General features: G+C 41.7%; 1 pseudogene across 1 annotated transcript; it reads right to left on the bottom strand.

The window, feature by feature from the left end:
- Positions 1–2,657: 2,657 nt before the first annotated feature.
- Positions 2,658–16,048, bottom strand: LOC150036527 (uncharacterized; annotated as a pseudogene). Its single transcript, XR_016529026.1, has one exon. The product of XR_016529026.1 is annotated as an uncharacterized LOC150036527 (transcript).
- Between the last annotated feature and the right edge of the window lie 1,585 nt (positions 16,049–17,633).

Here is a 17,633-nt window from a genome sequence, read left to right as displayed (position 1 = left end):
ATTTTTATTATTATTTTCGTTTGTATTCTTTTTAAAGATTTAGTACTAAATTTTGTTTGATATTTGAAGTTCAAGTGTTGGAATAGCTCAATTGGTTAGACCATGTGGCTGTTAACCACCAGGTTGGAGGGTGAAGTCTTCCATCTAGGGAAAATATTAATTTTTTCATGTAGTTTTTTCTTTTCTTTTTGAAAAAAAAAAAAAAAAGAATTGATTAGTTTATCTGATGAATGAGTTTTGGTAGGCAGGAAACCTTTCTCCGGAGAGATATATTGAGCTTTCTATTTAAAAGAAAATATAGTCTGTTTCAAAATAAAGTTATGAAAAAACCTATTAATATAACTTAAATGCGGCTATTTAGTCAAAACCCAAAAAAAATTAGGCTATTCAGAGACTTGGCAAATAAATTAGGCTGATTGAATATTATTCATATGTAATTGTCTGGACTCAAATTATAATGTTTGTGATAGAAATGGAGATTTTTTTTTTTCCCTTTCAAAACAAACATAGTTCAAGAGACATGCAATATACATTAGCGAATCTCTCTTCTTCTATTGTACTAAAAAAGGTATAGACATTCTTAAAGTTAAAGCTCAATGTGTGGGTGCATTAGTTAGAATGGATAATACTGAAAATGATGGAAGAGCGAGAAAATTATAAACATAAAAAAATACAAGCTGTCACACCCCCTCTCAGATTACCCTTCTAACCTAGGAGGAGATATGACGACAGCAGGTACCAACCCTCTTAGGACATCTACTATCCCTCTTTGTCTTTGGACACTCATACTCTTGGTGTATCAGTGATAAAACATGCAACCCTTCCCCCTTCCCCTTAACTTAATTCTTATCCCTAACATGCACATATTGATTGACAAACTCAACCACCTAACTATTTAAACTCTAGATTCCCTACAATTTGGATCTTTGAGTAGCAGATTGGCAGATCAACTAGGCTCTGGGATGTAGACCGTTACCTGAGGAGAAAGTGTAAGAATGGAAAAGAATGAGCTAATGCGAGTGACATTTAAAACATATTTCCAAACATAATCATACTCAAATATTAATTTTGTAAACTTTGGAGTATCAAATTTTAACATCAAGTGTAACATTCTAAAAAATGTTATAAAACCCTGGAAACATCGAATCACATTCGCTTTGTTTGGAAACCATCATTCTCTAGCCTTAGTTGAGGGAAAGCCCTGCTCAATCACTCAACATCAAGTCCTTAATTGGTGTGGAGTAATCTCAACACAACCAACTGTTGGGATTGGTGTCCTAATTCTCTTGATGGTCTCGTAGTTTGTAAACTTATTGTACATATTGTTATTAATAAAATAAATATTATTTTATTTACATTTACTCATATCCAATAAACTAAGATTCGTGGTTATTTTATGTAACTTAAGCATGTATGTGATACATACAAGTGGATCATGCCTTAAGTAATAACCTAAATGGTCTGTAGTATAAGGATAAAGGAGGGACACCTTATCTTGGTGACACTATGGATACGACCCGCTTTGTAAATGTTTACAAGTGTTGTAAAGTGCTACAAATGGTCGATCCTGACCATTCATATGGAGATATGTGAGCAGGGGTGTCCTATACAAAGAGTTTGTATAAGACTGGACCACGAGATGATTAGTCTCTTTATATAATGTCGTTGATAATCGAGGCTTACATTTCACTAAAATGACCATAGGTGACATGACTTTAGTCCTGAGTGAGTTGGGAACTCCTGTCTATGAGGACGGTCTTTTGATTAGTATGGGTGAGAGTGGCCAGATTGCCAACTTAACAAGTCTACCTTTTTGGAATTCGTCTGATTGGGGAACTGGGAACTCAGCTACACAAGACGGAATTCACTCCTTTCTTGAAGCAGGGGTAAGTAGATAAATTGCTCCCTTAAGGGCTGATTCCAGGTCTTGAACATAGTGGCCACACTCTCTCTTTGGAAGAGAGGACTCAGTCATAATAGGACTATGACTTATTGTTCATTAGAGGAATCAGTAGTACTTAAGGAGTTAGATGTAACTACAGGAGAAAAATGGTAAATTGACCCAGCTGTACCTACGAGCGATTTGTAAAGGGTTATTACACTATTGATTGGTTATATGGACACATAAATATATCTGTAGTACGAAGAGTACAGTTGTCGATCTTTAGTGGATTTGTAAAGGGTTATTGCACTATTGATTGGTTATATGGACACATAAATATATCTGTAGTGCAAAGAGTGCAGTTGTCGGTCTTTAGTGGAGTGCCCAGTAGTTAACGGATGGTGGTATGACTAAAGAATTTAGTCAGTTATTTACGTACTGTTAGAGCTTCAAGCTACAGATCCATAAGGTCCCTTTGGTAGCTCAATGGGTTCAAGTTGAGAATCAGATTTTGGGTTTGTTTGAAGTGTTCAAATTAACAAGAGGAAATTCAATTATATGTGATATAATTGTTGTGATGTATTAGATACATTAATTGGAGGAATTAATATAAATTTGATTTATATTAAGTACTATAAAATAGAAAAAGAACTATGGTTTATATGTTTAATATGATGAAATATTAAAACTATAGGTTATAAATATAATATGATAAGTTGGTTATCATATTTATTTATAATATATTAATTATATGATAATTAATTCTTTTGCTCTAATAACCGATTTGAGTGGGAGGTTATTGGAAGTTTTATGGTAACCGTGAGATAAAAGAAAATTTGTTTTCTAAATTTAGAAGTTATTTCATTTGGAAAATTCTCACAGATAGGCTATCAAGTAAAAATAGTTTTTACTAAGCGATAGTCGTTGAGAGCATACACGATCGCTTAGAGTTGACTATACGAAAGTTACTCGTTGATTGTTGCTACACGATCGAGTAGCAAAGTCTATGTGATAGGCTTCCATTATCTAAACGATCGAGTACATCGTCTATGCAATAGACAGTGTTCATGTCTCCCACTTACTCAATCGTATACCTCCTATCTTACTCAATCCAAGATCATACAGAGCCCACAACTCCTAGATTCTCACATCGAGAATACCAAGGTAATACTTGTGGTGGTGTTCTGACTCAGTTCATGAATCGAGTTATACTCGATTGGGTTCGAGGAGCATCAAGTTGTTCATGTTTTTGGTGTTATGTTCGTTGCGTTCGACTGTTGCATTTGGATGCCTTGGAGACTGATCGAGGGGATACTGGAAGAATGGTTCTTTAAAGGTATACGTACTTTATCCCTCATATTGCTTGTAGCATGCTGTAATCTCTATTGATACATAATCTATTCGTTTCCATTTAAAACTATAATTGATTGTGTTCATTCTGAATGGGATTTGGAACGATCCACTTCCACTGCTCATGGAGATCTCTTTTTGTGATTTCCTTCACCAATATCGAATAATCCCTACATGCACGTGGTTAAGCCCTGGATATCGTCATACCTTAGGTATCATGGGACCCAGATACCTTCTCATAGTATACACTGGAGCTCCTTCTTTTATTTCATCAATGTTATTGTTAACTTGTACAGTTCACACTCTTTGGCTCTACCCATGAATTATTTAGTAATCGGTCTTTCAGAACGAGATCTACCTATACAGTAACGATATTTAATTATGAAGATTAGTTGGATAGTTGACCCTCTTAGTCCATTCTTGGAAGATAAGGCCATAATCCTTCTGTTAAATATGATTTTCTCTGCTTAACGGATAAGCATTTGTTACCAATGGGAAATTCTTTCTCATCTAAAATTGAAAATTAAGATGATTGGATTTGCACCAATAGAAACCATAAATTTTATACACAATAAAAGGATATGATGAATCTTTTTTATTTATTTTTAGGTAGTGAACGGAGTTCTTCCATTCATTATATCCTATCCACTGGTACTTATCACTGATACGGAAACAATTTGTACTTTCTTTTGTCCCGGTCCATGGTCTAAACGAGTCACACATACACCCTAGTATATATTCCTCAATGTTGAGGGCATCCCCGAAGGGTGGGCAATTCGATGACATTTCTGATTGGTTGTCTTGTGTTTCTAATAAGTTGTTTAATAGTTGGCATGGTGAATTGTATACATAATGAGTTGGTTTAGATCAATCCTAACCGGATGATTATGAATTAATTCTATATTCAATATTAATAATTAATAGGATTAATAGTAATAGAAAATATTTTATTAACCCTCGGTAAAAAGAAAGATAAAATCTCAAGTTTCGGATTTTTGCATGAAATCCCTGCTATTTTTTATTCAACTGCTACAAGATCAATAATTCCATGAGCTTGGGCTTCTGTTGTTGACATTAAAACATCCCTTTCCATGTCTTCGGATACAACGCATAAAGGTTTGCCTGCTTTTTGTACATAAACCCTTATGATGGTTTCGCTTCAGTAGTTCTTCCGCTTCCCGGATAAATTCTCTCGTTTGTGCCTCATAAAAAGAATTAGCAGGTTGATGCATCATTACCCTGATGATTTAATAAATGGTTTTCTCAATCTCACATCATGCTATAATTTTTGTTGATGCATAATCTATTTGTTTTCGTTTAAGACTATAATTGATTGTGTTCATTCTGAATGGGATTTGGAACGATCCACTTCCGCTGCTCATGAAGATCTCTTTTTATGATTTTCTTCACCAACGTTGAATAATCCCTATGTGCACGTGGTTAAGCCCTAGATACCATCATACCTTAGGTATCATGGTACCCATATACCTTCTCCTAGTCCTTCAGTATCGAGTTTTCTCAATAACTGACGCAGATACCTTCTCCTACTCCTTCGGTATCAGGTTTCCTCATTAAAACATCATAAAACCTCAAATTTATTTAAGTACTCAATATTAAAATATCAAGCACTCCCGTAGCATAAACAACATAAATATAGAATTACTGAGGAATAACTCAATTCAAGGAATGCTTTGTAAAATATGCTTCCGAACATTAAAACTCAAGTATGCTTAAAAAAATTTATGAGAAAAGCATACTTAAAACTCATTTTAAAACTTTAAGAATATCATACTTGAGAAAACATTTAAGTAAAGCATGTATTAAGCTTAAATCATGAAATTATTAATTCATTTTCAAAAACATGTCACTCACTCTTAACTGATAGTAGCTCTTTTTCCTAGGTTTTAGCTTAACTTTAGAATACCTTTATGACCCTAAACTTTGCTTACCAACTCAACAGGTATGAAACAGTCTTCAAACTAACTCAGGACAGTTGTTGATGCAAGGTAGGCCTTCCCTAAGCAATTGGACGCATGGCAACACCTTCTGAAACCCTGGAATTCCTCTAATCAACGAATGGACTCAGTTGGACACATGGCAGTACTGATCAACGCATAGCCTCCCCTTAGTTAGTGCATGGCCCTACCCCGAAACTCTAATTTTTCCCTAAAACTCTCTTTTTGAGTCTCCTTGGAAGGGAATTAAGTTGTGAGCCAAAATAAAGTTCTCCCGAGGTATTTATAGGCCCTCAAAGGTGTCCTTGTCATCCTTTCTAGACCACCAAACCATGTTACATGTTTGCATGAAAATCCTAAGTGTCAACATGATGCAAAGTCCAGCACAAGGGTCCTTGATACCTCCTACTTGCATGCGAGTTTGAGGTGTCTCCACCATAAAAAGTCCAATGCATAGACCCCCTTTGAGCTGTCATTCCAATATTTTGTATGTCCTACTATGCGTCCACCTCATCTTAGGCTCGACCGAGGCTTTATTTGGTTAAGCCACGTTCCCCATTTTGCTGTTAATCCGACCTTGTTCTCTCAGTTTCCAAATCAACACATAATGGCCTAGGTTGGCCACAAGGTGGCTTCACCAACAACCCTAGATGCGTCTATCATCTCCTTTACGTGTCCATAGAGTGCTTCCAATGAAAATAACATGAACGTGAACCCATCGACTCACACATGTCTAGTGGCCCGTAGGCACACCGTCAAACATGGAAATAACATGAACGTAAACGTGTTGGCTCACGCATGTCTAACGGCCCTGTAGGCTCACCGTCAAACATGAAAATAACATGAACGTAAACCTGTCGGCTTACGCATGTCTAGCGGCTCGTAGGCATACCGTCAAACATGGAAAAATAACATGAACGTGAACCTTTCGACTCACGCATGTCTAGCGGCCCATAGGCACACTGTCAAACATGAAACTAGACCCGTAGATCCTCTAAAATAAAATATGCGTCAAGGCGAGACAGTAAACCGCTCTTCTGGTCTATTCATGCATCACATACATAATATCAGTACTGATTAGAAATTCGAACATGCTCATAATACTTATAACTGTCATGCAACAAGTAAAACATAATGACAAAAACCATGCTTAAGAGTCCACTAAGCAACTTTATAGGTCTAGTCTAGGCCACCTGGCATGAAGGCACTGGTAATAGTACCATTTACCTCAACTTGGTCTCAAAAGTCTGCACAAATAACTCCTTAATACCCTTGGATAAAACATAAATCAATCCTATAACATTAACCACAAGTTTAGTTTAGCAACTATGGTCTAGGAAGTGAGTCAAAGATTAAATAAATCCTTGGGGTCCAAGTCCAAAGGATAACCAACCAACTTACCCAAAACTTACCCAACTCCAAAAATTTTCCGTCGAATAGAATGGTCTCTTCCTTGATAGCAACGCCCCAAAATCTTCCAAAATCCTAATCCTGAAAGTCGACACAATGGATAATAACCAAAACTGTTTCCAACACAAAGTGACACTCCAAAAACTCAAAAACCCAACCCTTGCCCAAAATAAACCAACTTAAGATTTACAAGAATAGGTAGTGGTGGTCGAATGCATCGACTTATGGTTGGGCGCGGCGGCAGAAATAGGTTGAACGGCTGGGTGCGGCGGCAGAAGCAGGTTTGCACGACGGAACGGCTTGGGCGCGGCGGCTCACGGTCAATCCGACGGTCCAGACATCAGAAGAGGCAGCGGTGGACGAACGGTGGGGCTCTTCGTGACGATGGGGATGGCGTTGGCGATGCGATGCTGGCGATGCGACCGACAACGGTGGCTCTAGCGGTTAGGGTTTGGGTAAAAAAAAGAGAAGAAGAAGAGGGGGGGTCACGTGGGGCCTTGAGGAGAGAGAGAAAAAAAATCTATTTTCCTTTTCTTTTTTTTTTTTTTTAACCTTTCCCACAAGTATATATATAAAAGCTTAAACCTTTTCCTTTTCCCTTTAAAAAAACAAATTCCCTAATCCTTTTTCAAAATATATATACTTATATATATTTTTCTTTTAAAAACTCCAACAAAAAAATTTAATTATCTCCATAGATAATCAAATGTCCAAATGCAAGCCAAAATAAAACTCAATTAATTCCAAATAATTAAATTATATTTTAGCTTAGCCAAAAACATAAATCTCATATAATTTATTCAAGTAGCCAACATAAAAAAAATAAAGCTTCATTACAAAATAAATCAGGATGTTACATTCTACCCCCCTTAAGAAACTTTTGTCCTCGAAAGTTCTAATCCTGAAAAAGCTCGGGATAATGCACCCTCATGTCATCTTCGCACTCCCACGTTGCTTCCTCGAACTGATGATTCTGCCAAAGGACCTTCACCAAAGTTATCTCCTTGTTGTGCAAAACTTTCACTTCCCTGGCCAGGATTCGAATGGGCTCCTCTTTGTAGCTCAGGTTCTCACTTAAATGCAAAGGCTCATAATCCACAACATGAGATGAGTCTACTACGTACTTCCTCAACATGGAAACATGAAAAACATTGTGAACTGCAGAAAGGGATGGGGCAAGGCTAGACAGTAGGCTATAGAGCCAATCCGCTCTAGGATCTCAAATGGCCCGATGAACCGAGGGTTCAACTTACCCCTCCTGCCAAACCTCAACACCCCCTTCATAGGTGCCACTTTCAGAAACACCTTTCCACCTACTTCAAACTCCAGATCCTTACGCCTAACATCAGCGTAACTCTTCTGCCTATTTTGAGCCGTCAACATTCGGGCCCTAATCTTCTGTATTGCCTCGTTCATGGTTTGTACTAACTCAGGTCCTAGTAATTTTCGCTCACCAACTTCATCCGAGTATACGGGTGACCTACAACTCTTCCCATAAAGGGCCTCAAACGGTGACATGCCAATGGTTACCTGATAACTATTATTATAGGCAAACTCTATCAAATGCAGGTGAGAGTCCTAACTCCCTGCAAACTCTAGCGCACAAGCACGTAATATCCTCTAGTGTCTGGTTTAAATGCTCAATTTGGTTGTCAGTTTGTGGGTGAAAAGTCATATTGAAATCCAAACGAGTACCCAATGTTGCCTAAAGGCTCTTCCAAAAGCTGGAGGTAAATCGAGGGTCTCTATCAGACACGATGGACACTGGTACCCCATACAATCTTACCACTTCTTTCATATACAACTGAACCCACCTATTCACTGAATATGTAGGTTTCCCTGGAATGAAATGTGCAAGCTTGGTGAGTCTATCCACTATAACCTAAATTACTATAAAACCCTTTGTGGTTTGCAGCAAACCCACAATGAAGTCCATCGAGACATTCTCCCACTTCCATTCTGGTACGCTCAAAGGTTGCAAAAAGCCTGCTGGCTTTTGTCTTGGGATCTTTACCTGCTGACACACCAAGCACTTATTGACAAACTCTGCTATCTCCACTTTCATGTTATTCCACCAGTAACAACGTTTTAGGTCCTGGTACATTTTGGTACTGCCAGGATGTATTGAAGGGGAGTTATGAGCCTCCCACAACAGATCGTTCTTGAGGTCATCGTCTGCTGGTACACATAAGCATCTTTGAAAAGTAAGACCATTATCTGCGGACAAGGAGAACTCACCACTCTGTCCTATCTTCACCTGTTGTGCTACTTCAATCAAGTAAAGATCACTGCATTGAGCAACAATGATCCTCTGCCTTAAACTTGGTTGTATCAACAATTGTGCTAACTGCGCAGAGACCTCCCCTACCACCACTGCTATCTCGGCCCGCTCAAGGTCCTTACATAATCGGGTCTGTCTGGTGATAGGGGCTGTTGAATGGGCTACCTTCCTACTTAGAGCATCCGCCACTACATTTGCCTTTCCTAGGTGGTACAGAATCTCACAATCATAGTCCTTCACTAGCTCCAAACACCTACACTGCCTCATATTTAACTCCTTCTAAGTGAAGAAGTATTTCAAACTCTTGTGGTCGGTGAAAATCTGTATCTTCTCTCCATACAAGTAGTGCCTCCAGATTTTTAAAGCAAAGACCACGGCTGCCAACTCCAAATCATCTGTGAGATAGTTCAGTTCATGGTTCTTTAGCTGGTGAGAGGCACAAGTAACTACCTTACCTTGTTGCATCAACACGCACCTCAACCCTCTTTTGGAGGCGTCACTGTAAATAACGAAACCACTCATTCCATCCGGTACGGTGAGAACTGAGGCAGTGACCAACCTTTTCTTGAGATCTTGGAAACTATCCTCACAAGCCTTACCCCAAATAAAGGAAGCTCTTTTTCTGGCCAACTAGGTCAGAGGGGTGGCTATACGGGAAAAGTCCTTCACAAAACGACGATAATAGCCCGCCAACCCCAAGAAACTGCATACCTCTCCGACTGTGGTAGGACGAGACCAACTCGTGACTGCCTCAATCTTTGCGTGGTCAACAGATACACCTTCCTTAGACACCATATACCCTAGAAAGGACACCTGCTTTAAACAGAACTCATACTTGGAAAACTTAGCATATAACTTTTGCGCCCTCAAGGTCTCTAGAACCTTTCGTAAATGTTCCTCGTATTCCGCCTCTGTCTTAGAATAAACCAAAATGTCATCTATAAAGACTATCACAAAGGTGTCAAGAAATTCCTTAAACACCCTATTCATCAGGTCCATGAATACTGCAGGAGCATTCGTCAACCCAAATGACATCACGATGAACTCATAATGCCCATACCTCGAACGAAAGCTGTCTTGGGAATATCACTGTCCTTTATCCTCAACTGATGATATCCCGATCGAAGATCAATCTTAGAAAACACTATAGCTCCCTGCAACTGGTCAAACAAGTCGTCAATCTTGGGAAGCGGATACTTGTTTTTTATAGTCACCTTGTTTAATTCCCTATAGTCAATGCAGAGTCATAATGACCCATCTATCTTTTTCACAAACAGCACTGGCGGACCCCAAGGGGACACACTAGGGCGTATGAAACCCTTATCCAACAACTCTTACAACTGAACCTAAAGTTCCTTCAATTCTGCTGGGGCCATTCTGTACGGAGCTTTCGAGATAGGAGTTGTGCCTGGCTCCAACTCGATAGCAAAGTCTATCTCCCGATGCAGCGGCAAACCTGGGAGTTCCTCTAGAAAGACATCCGGGTAGTCACGTACCACTGGCTTTGAAGTCAAGGAGACCTCAGGCTCTCTAGTGTCAACGACACTAGCCAAGATACTCCAGGTACCCTGGTTAAGCAACCTCTAGGCTTTCATGGTAGAAATCACTTTGGGCAGGACCACGGTCCCTGCCCCTTTAAATTTAAAACTGACTCCCGGGAGGGTTAAAGATCACCTCCTTACGAGAGCAATCTATACTGGCATGATTAGCAGCCAGCTAATCCATGCCCAAAATCATATCAAAATCCCGCATGTCCAAGACTATTAAAGTCACATGTAAGGTATGACTCGCTACTTCAATCTGACATGCTTTTATCTTCTTCTTTGCTAACATAATTTCTCCAGACGGAGTGGAAACCAACAACACATAGTGCAAAGGCTCTAGTTCTAACATGGCATGCTTAACAAATAACAACGATATAAATGAATGGGATGAACTAGAATCAAACAATACCAGCACAAAATGTCCCAAGATTGGGAGCGTACATGTCACAACAGTGCCTGTTTTCTCGACCTTCTGCCGGGTGGTAAAGTAAACACGACCTTGCTGATGCTAAGGCCTACCCAAACTCCTCTGTTCATGGCCTACAAACTGCTTTCCATAACCGAACGTGCTTCTAGTAGGACATCTATCTATCGAGTGCCCCTTTTGCTTGCAATGAAAACAAACCCCGGTGCCTGCCAAACATCGACCCTAGTGGTGTCTTCCACACGAGCTACACACCGGTCGAATCCTTTCACCATACCCGCCTTGGCAGCCTGCTGCTTAAAATGTCGAGGCGGTCTGTCTAAGTTTTGAACCTTCTGATAGGGGTGAGGCTTGAAAGCCTTTTGATCTACCTTCCTCTTTTACCTGAGGAAGGTCCCACCTCAAACGCCCGTGAATACTCGTCTCCTGACTGTGGGTCCACCTCAGCTACCAAGCGAAGTTCCTCAGCATGAGTGGTTGGTTTGAATTCTCGCACGATACTCGTATACTGTCTTTTAGGCCTTGAACGAACCTTTCTATCCTTATAGCCTCCGTGGCGACCAACTCCGAGGCGAAACGAGACAGGGTGTCAAACTCCTGGTCATACTCCTCCACTGACCTGTGTCCCTGCTGATGACATGCAGAAATGCATGTCATCTTAGATCTTTTACTTGGAATTATAAAGGCTGTTAAGCAGAATATGCAGCAATTATGTGAGGAATTCATGAGAAAATGAGCTTGCGTCGTTCAGAATGATGAATCTCGACTAACCCGTTATTATGCGTTCAATGTTCTATTTTTGTAGCTAATGCAGGAAGTGGACGCAAACGTGAAAATCGAACCACCGCATAGATGACCGCATGCGGAGAAACTCTCCATCGCAAAGGCGAACATGTTCGATCAACGCATGGGAGTTGCACTCGCCAAACAATTGCAGTCATCGTGCAGAGTTGTGGTATTAAGCGAATGCGGTCACTGTATGATTGCGGCTACACGATAACGCATACTAATGGGGTCAACGCAAGATTGGTGGAATGAACGCATCAACGTACATCTCGAGAAAAGCAAAAGATGATGTTGACATTTCACCTACCACGTCGTAAGCAGCAAAGATTCAGAAAGGACTAAACGCGCTAAATGTCAGAATCAGAGCAATCCATTAATGCTGTCGGCAATCCAGGCTCTATATAAAGAAGCCGATGAGCAGAATTTTAACTTATCCCGGGATTGTCCTTGCAACCCAGGGTTTATCACTACAATCTAGAAAAATGCATGAGAAGAAGCTTGAGAGTTCTTCACCTCCCTCCTCCATTCCGAGTGACGACCGGAGCCTTCGATCGAAGTTAGATCTTGAGAGAGTCAGCTCCTCCGCCCATCCATGATACCATCGGCAGCCTTGACGCACATCCGCTGGAAGTAAGTCATTACTTCTAGCCGGTCATTTCATTTTCTCTTCTTTTCTTACATTGTATTGTATACATTTTGTGATTAAGGAATTAATACATGATGTGTTCGATGCATTTATGTGTTTCCTTCGACTCCATCTCCATCTTCTTTACTTAGCATCCTTAACTTTCATTGCATCACTTAATGAGATCGCTAGGGTAGCGCATACTTAGTCATGTGGATTAGGGATATGAAGCATGTAGCAAACCACCGAGAGGTGTACGTTGCGTGAGTGTATGAGAAAACCTTATTTGTTTAGTGTGAAGTTGTAGCATCGCCTGTCTATAGGCAGATGCAACGCTTGTCTATGAGTAAAGTCAGCAACAACTAACTGCCCGAGAGGTTAAGTGGTTGGTCGTATTAAGCAATGTAAGTCATTGTTCACTAGAGATAGGAATAATCTTATGCCAACAAAGTTCATGCGGTTACCTTGTCTATGAGCGCATCATTCATCATTTAGGCATACTTGAGAGAGTAGTCTAAAACCCAAATCTAAGACTCGAGAGAGCGGATTGGAATGCATAGGCAAGAATGAGGAACTTAAAGATAAGCTCCATTTTCTTTCACACAGCGTATGCACCCTACGGATAGGATATTGCATGCGTCCAGGAAGTAGGATATGGTGGTTGTATGCGGTCATCTCGAAACTTATGCATACCCACCGCATACGTCCTAGATTTAGGCTTTCAGTGTGTGTAGCATGATTGCATGGCTTGCGTTGACTAAGGTTGCCCTTGCGGCCACTCTTAAGGGTTGCAATGAAATCATCTCCACATTTTATCTATTTTCCCATTCATTTGTTTCATGTCATGAGTTGTCGTGTTTCTGCCTCTCATTCTCATTCTCATTGCGTTGTCTATTAGTAAGGAGTAGGAGTAGTGCTAGCTTAACAACCCCTTCAACATTCTTTTATTCAACCGCTGCATGCACATTACCGCCTACATCTTTCTATAAGTCCCTGTGTTCGACCTCGGATCACTCGAGAAACTTGCGTTTGCGTTATACTTAGCGTGAGCATAAGAAAACTTGTGACAGGACACATGGTCATTGCATACATTCGTTAATGCATTGTCATTCCAATGCATGACCATGGACGCATGACAATCAACGCATACTTTAGGAACATGCATCGAATATTGCGTCCACAGAATTTTAGTTGTTGAGAAATTGACATCTAATTTCCCGTCATCACCTGCCTCAGCTCCAAGAACTCCTTCTGCTTATTATACCTCAGGTTGGCAGAAAAGTACTTCGCATCAAAGCGCTCCTTGAACTGCTCCAATATCACTAGTTCCCCTCCTACACCCAACATCCTTTCTGCTGACTGCCACCAGATTTGTGCTTTGTCGGTAAGCATGAAAACGGCACACTGTACCTTCTGATCTTCTGAGCATTTCGTATAACGAAAGATCGTTTCAATCGTGGATATCCATAACTCTGCATTGGTAGGGTCTTTTAGTGACCCATTGAAGGTGTTGGGGTTATACTTCCTGAAATCTCGCAAATGCTTGGCCTCCACCGAAAAGCATGACATGCTTTCGTTTTGGATCATGTTCTAAGTCTGGACTTATGGCATCTGATCCTGTGGTGGTGGTGTCTGATGGAACTGGGAAAATTGGGCCAGTCGTTCATCCAGCATGTCTTTCACCTTACTCAACACAGCTGATGTAACTGCTTCCCCAATCGTGGTTGCCCAATCGGTAAACTCTAATGGAACGACTGGGGTGGCCTGCGTCTGTGGTGGCGTGGCCGTGTGCTGGGTGTCACAATCGCACTTCCTGAAGCTTAACTTAGCGATTGTGCAGAACTTGTTCTCGCTCACAAACAAGTCAGCCAATTCAATACAAACAGTCAATGGCACACCAGATGCCTCTCGCAACCTCCACCCCCATTCTTGGAGACAACAGTTTTATAAAACGGGTTTGGAAAAAAGGTTTTCGCAAACAGTTTGATTGTAAGAATAGAGAAGAGAAAGATTGTAGTAGGCTAAAAAACAATAAGTAACAGCAACACCTTTATAACATACTACTCCAGGTATGGGGAAGTGATGGTTAGTCTTATCCCCATATAGTGCATTCTGAACAAAAATACATCCGCTACCCTTGCATATGGAAATGGGCAAGCGGTCACTCACTAAGAAAAGTACATATAAACCTAACTACCTAGCAAAAGGAAATACATAGGATGAAAGCATAGTAAAAAGGGGTGGAGGCGGTCATGCGGCCATGGGCAACACGCCCAGGACAAGCATGACCGTGACATTCTCCCCCACTCGATTGGTTGACGTCCCCGTCAACCGAACTCTACTCGAACTCAGCATACTGTTGAGCAGTTGCCTGTGAGACCTTCCATGCGCTTCCAACGAACTTCTCTGTCTTGGAGGCTTCTCCACTTCTCTGATGACAGGATGAATCTCCATCCACAATGGCAACTGCACCCAATAAGAGGTTTTCCCAACCCTTTCGATGACTTCCACTGGCCCCTTAAAGTTGCTCACGAGGTGATGTTCTCTTTGCCCACGACTTCGAAACTGTCCCAGGCACAAATTCGTTCGAACCCAGTTTCCTAGTAGGAACTCTCGGTGTCTAGGCTTTCTCCTTCTTCTTCTTCTCTTCTTTGGAGCCGGGGACTTGTGTAAACTGTCCGACTCAACAACACGACACGGCTCTAAGACACACAGAATATCTTGGGGGTCCTTCTCTTCCGCGGTTTTGACTGACTCATGGGTAACATCCTTTTCCAACTGGAGGGCCGAGATCATCCTTATACCCTTTGGCCGCCTGATCTCAACATTCACAATGGTGGGCGTAGACCCGGTGATCACTAAACACTTGGTGAGGGGTATCGGTATTACCTTGTGCTCAAGCAAGAACTCCATTCCCAACACCACATCAAAGTCATCCATCTTAACAATCACGAAATCAGTAGGGCCACTCCAGTCCCCCCAACTTTACGACCGTCCTTTTTGCCATTCCTGTAATCAGCAAGGCCTCAGAGTTCACTGCTTTCATTTTACCTGTGCCTCCCTCCCAGTGGAGATTAAGTCGTCTGGCTTCTGTTTCGGACATAAAATTATGGGTGGCCCTCAAATCGACCATGGTACTTTTGGCTGATTTATGGTTGACCCAAACATCAACATACATCAGTACGCCTCCATGGGATCCCTTTTCTTCCCCTACATCTTTTTAGAGGGCAGCTAAATATCTCAGGGCCCCAACCCGCGGGGTTCTATCTTCCCCTGCTTGCACATTCTCGTCTTCTACCTAAACAGCTTTGCCATTCCAGTCCGAAGCTAATGAGGCTTGGAAAGCATTAAAGGCAGCTCGTTCCAGACATTCACTCGCCTTGTGCGGACCCTTGTATATATAACAGGATAAGGCCCGATAAAAACTCTTCTGATTCTATCCCCGCCACGTATTTCCAGTAGTCTGTTAAGGGGGTCTACTATCCCCATTGTTGTCTCTTTCTTTCCCCACTATTTCTCGATGGGCTCGGACTGTTGCTCTTTCTCCCCCTATTAGGGGATCTCGAGTGTTGCCTCATCTCCTGAGATTCATCGATCAAGTCAAATAACCGCTCGGCCGCTGCGTATTTAGCTGGGAGATCTTGTATTCTCAGCTCATACAGTTTTGTTTTCGCCCACGGTTGCAGACCTTCAACAAAACAGAAAACTTTGTCTTTTTCGAACATGTCTCTTATGTCCAACATCAATCCGGCAAATTGTTTCACATAGTCCCTAATAGTATCGGTATGTTTCAATTCCCGTAGCTTGCATCTTGCCAAAATCTCAACATTTTCGGGGAAGAACTGAGAACGCAACTCTTGTTTCAGTCTCTCCCACGTGTCGATGGTACACCGTCCCTCTTGGGCGTCCATGAAACGGGATCTCCACCAACACTTGGCATCCTCTGCTAGGTGCATCATTGCTAGGGTGACCTTCGATTCTTCAGTCGCTGAGTTCGTAGCTCTGAAGTACTATTCCATGTCAAAGATAAAATTTTCTAGCGCCTTTGCATCCCAAGCCCCACAGAAGGGCTTAGGCTTAGGTACTTTTACCCTGTTGAATTGGGTTGCACCCCGACTGGGGCTTGATTTCCCACCACTCTCATGGTGAGGTTAATCTTTGTACCGATGTCAGCAATCTCTGCCCGGATGACATCGATGTGGCTCGAAAGTCCTCGAACATTTCGGTCACCATCTGAATGATCGCTCTCTGCGAACTGTCTAGTTCTTTGACACGCTCTTCTGTCGGGGCAAAACATCCCGACGAACAACCCCCATGCTCGAGAGGCCTATCCATCGTGGTTTTTGCCTCTAAGGTCTCAACCCTTGTCAACAATTCTCTGACAGGCATCCCGTTTAAGCGGCCAGCTATCGCATCAATTTCATCGGCCTTGTCAACGACTTCCTGTAACCGAGTCTCTAGGAACCGAACCTGATCAGGGATTTCTATTAAGTAGAGCATTTGCTCTTCAATCTCGACCAATCGGTCAACATGGGACTTGCCCAACTGCTTCAAACAGACATGATCGCAGCTTCTCAACCCTACGAACCGACGTGTCTCTGATACCAACTGTCACAATCGTACTTCCTGAAGCTTAACTTAGCGATTATGCGGCACTTGTTCCCACTCACGAAAAAGTCAGCCAATTCAAATACGAACAGCCAATGGTACATCGGGTGCCTCTCGCAACCTCCACCCCCGTTCTTGGAGAAAACGGTTTTATAAAACGGGTTTGGAAAAAAGGTTTTCGCAAACAGTTTGATTGTAAGAATAGAGAAGAGAAAGATTGTAGTAGGCTAGAAAGCAATAAGCAACAACAACAGTTTTATAACATACTACTCCAGGTATGGGGAAGTGATGGTTAGTCTTATCCCCATATAGTGCATTCTGAACAAAAATACATCCGCTACCCTTATATATGGAAATGGGCGAGCGGTCACTCACTAAGAAAAGTACATATAAACCTAACTACCTAGCAAAAGGAAATACATAGGATGAAAGCATAGTAAAAAGGGGTGGAGGCGGTCATGCGGCCATAGGCAACACGCCTTGGACAAGCATGACCGTGACACTAGGCTCTACTTCGTGTCTGGGTTTGCTGCCACCCTGACCCTGAGGGGTCCCTAGGCGGCAAGGAATCCTCTAGTACTGGAGGGTCCTGAACTTGTGCATTTTGAACTTGTGGATCCTCATCATGAGGATCTTGATCCTGAACTGACGGATTCTGCTCTTCGGGAACGCGCCCGCTTCCGGTAACCCTATGACTGCCTCTTCCCCTAACACAAACCATTTTCCTGACAGTTGTTCACAACTACCCCTTAGCTACTTTTCTTACTA

Source organism: Benincasa hispida, chromosome 4, assembly GCF_027475165.1.
Source record: "Benincasa hispida cultivar pf3 chromosome 4, pf3_genome.v1.1, whole genome shotgun sequence".
In the NCBI taxonomy this organism is placed as follows: domain Eukaryota; kingdom Viridiplantae; phylum Streptophyta; class Magnoliopsida; order Cucurbitales; family Cucurbitaceae; genus Benincasa; species Benincasa hispida.
The sequence above is the reverse complement of the archived record's forward strand: the minus strand, read 5'-3'. Positions and strand labels throughout refer to the sequence as shown.